Genomic DNA, 7,776 nt, shown 5'->3' on the forward strand with positions numbered 1-7,776 from the left:
ATTGTCTAACTCTTTTTGGTATGATGGAATTATTGAATGGTACGATGTATGGATGAAGCGCCAATAAAATTGTTCATGTATCTAGTCTCAGAAATCCTAAGAAGCAATTCTTCTCTGTTCTACATGCTCACTAGGAGTCGGAACTAGCTAGAGGGCAGTGGTTGGGGTGGGTTTGGCCCGCATCTCCAGGTGCTGGCTGCCTTTGTTGGTTGCTACAGGTGGGACTATGGCGGGGACCTCTTCTTCCTTTCTACTTCCAGCATGGACGGGAACAGACTCCTGCTGCAGGAATAATCTTAAAGTTCTTTTTAGGATTAAGTTTGGTTAAAAAAAAAAATCCCTGCTTGCTTGGATAACACGTTTACTAAAATTGGAACGAAACAGAGAAAATTAGCATAGCCCCTAAGCAAGGATGACATGAAAATTTGTGAAGCTTTCCAGATGAAAAAGAAAACTTTATAACTGCTAAATTTTTGTAAAATCACTTTAGTGGGGGCTTGTACAGCTCTTAGCACAATCCGTATACCCATCCATTGTGTCAGGCACATTTGTACATTTGTTGCCATCATCATTTTCAAAACATTTGCTTTCTACTTGAGCCCTTGGTATCAGCTTCTCATTTTTCCCCTTCCCTCCCTTTCTTACCCTCCCTCATGAACCCTTAATAATTTATAAATTATTATTATTTTGTCATGTCTTACACTGTCCCATGTCTCCCTTCACCCAGTATTCTGTTGTCTGTCCCCCAGGGAGGGGGTTATATGTAGATCATTGTGATTGTTTCCCCCTTTCTCCCCCACCTTCCCCTCCTGGTATCACTACACTCATTAGTGTCCTGAGGGGTTTATCTGACCTGGATTCCCTGTGTTTCCAGCTCTTACCTGTACCTTAACTGCGGAATTTTGACTTCTCTTAGAACATTATGTCAATAGTTTGTTAGGTTCTAAGACCCTCTTCCCACCAGAGGGGTTGAACAATCCAAACAGGCAAGAGAGATAGGATACGCTATCCTTTACTCAGACACACATCAAGATAAATAAGATTGCTCGAAGGGAGGTCTGGTGTTACAACATTCAGGATGTAAACGAGAAGAGGCGTCTTCATCATTTTATTGTGCAGGAGAGTGGGTAGGTCAAGGAAGGTTTTAAAAAGACTAGCATTTCTATTGAGCCTTCACAGGTGATTAAGAATGTGTTAGGACACTTGGTTGCAAGTGTCAGACACTGACTCTAACTGTTGTGAGGTGCTGTCAAGGTGGCTCCCACGCCCAGCGCCCCTGTGCCCAACAGAGCGAGACACGGCCCTGTCCTGCTCTCGTCTCACGGTTGTTGCTCTGGTTGAGTCCATTCTTGTAGCCACTGGGTCAATCCTTCTCATCCAAGATTTTCTTCTTCTTTGAATACATCCTCTGCGTTACCCAGCACGATGCCTTTCTACAGGGACTGGTCCCTACTGATGAAATGTCCCTAATACAATGGCAAAATCTGAACAGCCTGACTTCCAAGGAGCGTTCTAGCTGTACTTCTTCCAAGGCAGGGTTGTTCTGTACGTTCAGGATCCATCACCAAAGCTATAGCTTGTCTATCGAGTCTCCTTTTGGGTCCTCCTTATGCCTCGTCCAGTTTTCACATCCACACGAGACTACTGAAAATACCACGCTTTGAGTCAAGCATTCTTAAGTCCTCCCAGAGACAGCTTTGCTTTTGAACTTTAAAGAGACCTTGTGCAGCAAACTTGCCCGATGCATGTCTTTTTCTTTTTTAAAAATCATTTTATGGGGGGCTCGAATAGCTCTTATCTCCATCCATCGTGTCAAGCACATTTGTACATTTGTTGCCATCATCATTTTCAAAACATTTTCTTTCTACTTGGGCCCTTGGTATCAGCTCCTCATTTTTCTCCTCCCTCCCCGTTCCCTCTCCCTCATGAACCCTTGATGATTTATAAATTATTATTATTTTGTCATATCTTACAAGTCAAACATCTCCCTTCCCCCACTTTTCTGTTGTCCATCCCCCCGGGGGAGGAGGTTACATGCAGATCCTTGCAATAGGTTCCTCCTATCCACTCCACCCTCGTCTTTTGCTTTTTTGCTGCTGTGCTACTGAGTGTTGATTATGGACCCAAAACATGAAATCCTTGACATCTTCTATCATTTCTCTGTTTACCATGATGCTACCTATTGGTCCAGTTATGAAGATTTTTGTTTTCTTTACATTGAATTGTAATCCTTTCTAAAGGCTGCAGTCTTGGACCTTCATCAGCAAGGGCAGCCAGTGCAGCAAGGTTGCATCTCCTGCATATTAAAGGTTTTAATTAGTCTTCCTCCAACCCTGACGCCACATTCTTTCTTCATAAAGTCTAGTTTCTTGGATTATTTGCTCCATATACAGATTGAATAAGCATGTCAAAAGGCTACACGTTTTAAACCGTGCAATGTTTCCTTGTTCTGTTCCAAGAACTGCATCTTGGTCTATGGACAGGTTCCACCTGAGCACAATGGCATACTCTGGAATGGCCATTCGCCTCGGTGTTCTCTATAGTTTGTGGTGAGCCACACAGTTGAATGAATTCACGTAGTCAATGAAACACAAGTAAGCATCTTTCTGGTATTCTCCAAGTTTCAGCCAACATCCAGTCACATCAGCAATGATATCCCTTGTACCAAGTCCTGTTCTGAATCTGGCTTGTATTTCTGGCAGCTCCTGTCGATATACTGCTGTTGTTGAATTATCTTCAGCTCAATTTAATTTGCATGCAATATGAATGGTATTAAAATTTTTTTTATATGAATGGAATTGTCTAGTAATTTCTATATTCTGCTAGGTCAGTTTTTTTGGGGAGGGGCACAAATATGGATCTCTTCCAGTTGGTTGGCCGGGTAGCTGTCTTCCAAATTCCTTGGCATAGACTAGTGAGTGCTTCAAAATGAGTTTAGGAAAAATTTTAATTTGAGATACACTGGAGACTCTCCCACAAAACAAAAGGGAAATTCTCATCACCTGAAAGTACTGAAGAGTACCAAGTGCAGTGGAGCAGCTCTCTCTACCTTGCTTGCCTCCCTTTTTCTCTTCATTTTAAACCAGAGGAAGATGAATGCCAATGTTCTGTGCCTGTTATGATATTCTTAGAGAATCTGACTGATTCACTCTGCTTTAGGCCCACGTGTGAATCACCTGCAGTCAGGGATGTAGAATCATAGAAGAGCATCTGAGATACTCTTAGCTGTACTCACACATGGCTAACGGCAGTGAGGAAGATCCCTGAAAGAAGGTGCTTCTAGAGGTATGCTGTGTCATCATGACTGTGTGCCTGGTACTGGGCAGATGAGTATAAATGAGCAGGGAATATGATGTGTGCGGGGCAGTTAGAGGGACCAAATACCAAGTAGACGGAATAGCCTTTCAAAATCACAGAAGCGCCAGATGCACAAATCACTCAATAGGGGTAGAATGTAAAATTAAAGAGGAAAATGATAAAACTGGAAGATAGAGATAGAAGATAGGTTAGGCATAATCAAGGAGGATATTGTACTTCGTGGCAAAGAAGTAAGATGTTGCCCTTTAGGTAATGACGAGCTGGTACGGGATTTGCAGTCGGAGAGGGAAATGATGAAGTGATGCCTCCGACACTGACAGCACCGAGCTGAATGCATCAGAGCAGGGTTTCAGAGAGGGCGCTCCCCCAGGGGAGCCGATTGTACCTAGTGCAGGCGCGGATTTTATAAGGAAACACTGCATAACATTGACTGACATAGTGAAAGGGTTATTTTTTTTTTCTATTCTCGTTCAGTCTGTTTGATTCAGTCAAGGAGAAATGATCAGCTTAGTGTCCATATGTCTGTCTTTTAACCCATTGCTGTTAAGGCAATTTCAGCTCATACATAGTGAACTATATGACTGAGTGGTAGGGGATTTCCAAGGTTATAATATTTACAGGAGTAGACTGACATATCTCTCTCCTGTGGAGTGACTGGTGGGTTTGAACGGTCAACCTTTTGGTTAAGAGCCAAGTGCTTAGTCATCGGCTTTTCTAAGATGTGCTAATCTTCCTTTATGTCACAAGGCAAAGCCTCGAGTCCCAAAATTTCAGTAGCTAAAATATCAAGTTAATATTAAATAACATGACTTTACTTTCCCTGGACTGCTTTGGTAGAGTTCTACATATAGCCAGTGATACTGGTTTTCACACTAATATGTTTCACATAACAACAAAACAAGAATCAACTTCCAGTGAGATACAGGAGCAAGAGTGTAGGTGACACATGGAGACAGCAAGAATGGTGACAGTGGGACACAATCATCGCCTGGAGCTTGAGATACAGTGGATTAGTAAACAGTCAGAAGGCTGCTGCCATTGTCAGGTGACAGATTCCTTTACAGCAGCGTCTTTGATTGTGTTTTCCTCTGAAGACCAAGCTTTGAGGGAAACAAGTGTGACTGTTTACTTAGCACCCTGGTCAGCAATGCAAACCCTTGTCACTGAGAGCGAACTAATGTGCTTGCCTTCTTTCCAACACCAGCTCCCCAGATGTCTCCTGTCATGTCACCTCAAGCCCACTGAGCCAGAGGGTGGTACAAATGGCGGAAAAACATCAGATAATAAAAGTGAACGTTTTACTCATCCCTCAAATTCCTTCAGCACAAATGTCACTTCCTTGGAGAAGCCTCCCCTGATTTCCCAGCTACTCTTTGCTATTGGCTTTCAGTGAGCTGTCATGTACCACCCCCCCACCCCACCCCCACCCCCACCCCCCATCAATGCGAAGCTTGTTTGAATGGTTTCTCTATATACCTCCTCACCATATTCGAAGCTACTCAGTGGCCCTCTCTTTCATTTTCCATCCATCACAGTCAGCACAGTGCTGGCTCAAAGCAGGCAGGAACACATGCAACAAATGAATCTTGCTGTGGGGACACCATATTACAGGAAACACTTAGAAACTCATTACAGCCTAGACTATCCATTCCAAGTTCAAGGAACATTCGTAAAAGGGAAAGATCAGCAGAAACCGGGAGACGTGCATCAAAAGTGTTAGGGATGTTACCGGGCTTGAGTTGGAAATAGGAAACCTAAATAAAGATTTTTCAGCACACCAGTTCAGCATCTTAATAGCAAGATTTCCCACTTTGATGGGGAGGGAGAGAGGGATGAAGGGAGAGAGGAGGAAAGGGAGAGAGAAGCAATTATCAAGGGAAGGAAGGAAACAGGTTCTAGCAAGGATTTTCTTTTATTTCTTCTGACTCTCACTCTTCAAAAGAGCACCCCTTTGGCATCTGGCTGACAGTTTTGGACAATCTTTTGTATTCCCAACATTCCACCTCGGGTCTAGCCCACCTTGTTATAAAGACAAAACTAAACCCCGGAAGAAAAGCAAGAGCAGCAAGAATTTGATGAAGGATTTCTAGCAGCTACACAGACATAAGCTGGGCTGTGGGCCTTTAGAGACATTATCTCCCCTGACTAACACCCTCCAGAATTCTGTCTACATTTCCTGTGCCGTTGCTTTCGTCTTGAAAAGGTCTGATGCTGTGCTGCCAACAGGGTGGTCACCAGCCACATGCGGCGATCTGAATTTAAGTGCCATTTAAAATTCCTTATTGAGTTGCACTAACCACATTTTGAGCGCTTAGTAGCCACATGCTGGTAATAGCTTCAGTATTAAACAGTTCAGATAAAGAACATTTCCTTCATCACTGAAAGCTCTACTGGACAACACGGCTCTCCGGATAAATGCCCCAGGGTGACTGAAGGCAGGCGCAGGAGTGGGAGATAATTTGTAACTGGCTTTCAAGGGCTTCTCTCTCTACCCACCCTTTCAGCTCCTACCCTCTTGCATTTGACTGAAACGTCCCAGGTGCATTTTCATTGTACAATGCAGTGAGTTTGAGTATAGTCACAAAGTTGTGCAAGCATCACCGTGCATTCCAGAACATTTTCTTATTCCTCCAACCGAAACCTTCTACCTGTGAGCAACCATCCGTCCTCTTTCCTCCCCTCATCTCCTGGCAACCACTAATCTACTTCCTGTCTCCATGGATGTACCTATTCCCGGCATTTCATATAAGTGGAATCATACAATATGTGTCCTTTTGTGTCTGGCTTGTTTTTTTCACCAAGGAAACTCTTTGCAAGGTTAATCCTTTCACTGTAGCATGCATTCATACTTCATTTCTTTTGTGGCCGAACAATAACATATGTCCTTGTATGGCTGTACTCCTTTTGTTTAACCATTCATCCGTTGATGGGCATTTGAGTTGCCTCCACTCTTTGGCTGTTATGAGTAGGAAGATTGTGAACATGGTGCACACATATTTGTGCTATTATATGTTTTCATAGCATATATATATATGAATATACATATTTATCTATATGACCACAATGACAGTGAGTTCGTATATGATAGTTGTTTTTATATAGTAGATATATATACTTATATAACATAGAATTGGAATTACTGGGCCATATGTGAACTGTATGTTTTGCTTTTTAATTTTTTAATTAATTAATTCTATTTATTATTTTATTCATTTAAAAATTAATTTATTTTATCATTTTATTGAGGGCTCTTATAATTCTTATTACAATCCATACATCAGTTGTACCAGGCATATTTGTAACTGTTGCTTAGCTTTATGGGGTGTGCTAAACTGTTTTTCAAAATAGCTATACCATTTCATTTTAGGTGCATTTAAAGAAGAACTTACTCTTCTCCTCACTAGACATAGAAACTACCTAGTCATCGGCGGATGGTGGGAATGGTCACTTTGACTCACACGGAAGTCCAATCAGCCTGGAACTGATGGATGAAGCTGTGGCTCCGTTCTTCTCCCTGCCAACCTGTCAGGGATTGTAGTCAATGGGGTTTCTTGAGGCGTTCCTTCAGGAGCAGTGAAGCACGCTCCGGGTGGCCACCTCCAGTATGATAATTTCTTGTGTTCTTTAGCGATGGTCCATGCAGGTGGGTGGACGACTAAAGGACCATGGAAATAAGTGGAAGGTGGAAATCAGTTGAATTTCTGACCCACCACCCTCTCTGTCCTAACTTTTAATCCTTGCTGTGGTATGACAATTGTGTTGTCTTTTAGATGCAAATCTGCTCATAAGCTAAACGGTTGCCAGTTGTCCGTACATTTCCCAGGGCACAATGGATATCTTACAGCCCTTTCCCATCTTCCTGGATCAATGTAGGCGAAGCTCCTGGAACAGCGCCTGGTAAAGCATTCGGGCCACACAAATGCTAAGATGATTGTGGTTGTTCAGCTTCATCTCCTTCGCTAGATAGTTTTAGGTTCCTTGTGAGTGAACTTTTTTTTTTCATTTGCACTACAGCATACTGAAAAGTCTGTTGAGGTGAATTGGACCTTAGACGTCTCTTCCCCTTTGTTGGCTCGGGTTGGACCACATACAGAGTATGTGTACTCCAAAGACAACCCACCAATACTGTTGGGCAGCCCCTGTTTTAGAAGCCCGGGTTCTGAACCTTACACCCTTTCCATAACGGGACTACCTCCACGTGAACGTGAGGTCAGAGGCTACAGTGGAGTGAGGCCAGGGAACAAGCATTCCCGCTCGTCGGCCCCCACCGTCCAGTCCAGGCGTGGCTGTGGGTGGAGCTCCTCTAAGGCAGTCCCCACTCCTGGCCGTCCCCATTGGACTGCGGGCGACGCGCTCCGTTCTGCTTCGAGTCAGGATCGGGATCAGATCCGGGCCCCCAGGGGGCAGTGAGGACCCAGGCTGCGGCGCCCGAGCCCCGGGAGCCCGTCCCGGCGGCAC

At 43.8% G+C, this 7,776-nt stretch overlaps 1 non-coding gene across 1 annotated transcript; it reads left to right on the forward strand.

The window, feature by feature from the left end:
* Positions 1-342: 342 nt before the first annotated feature.
* On the forward strand, positions 343-447 carry LOC115868827. Its single transcript, XR_004045802.1, has one exon. It is a non-coding gene; the product is annotated as a U6 spliceosomal RNA (small nuclear RNA).
* The last annotated feature ends 7,329 nt before the right edge of the window (positions 448-7,776 follow it).

This window comes from Echinops telfairi, unplaced genomic scaffold, assembly GCF_000313985.2.
Source record: "Echinops telfairi isolate 266 unplaced genomic scaffold, ASM31398v2 ScPeMD7_18;HRSCAF=68, whole genome shotgun sequence".
NCBI lineage: Eukaryota > Metazoa > Chordata > Mammalia > Afrosoricida > Tenrecidae > Echinops > Echinops telfairi.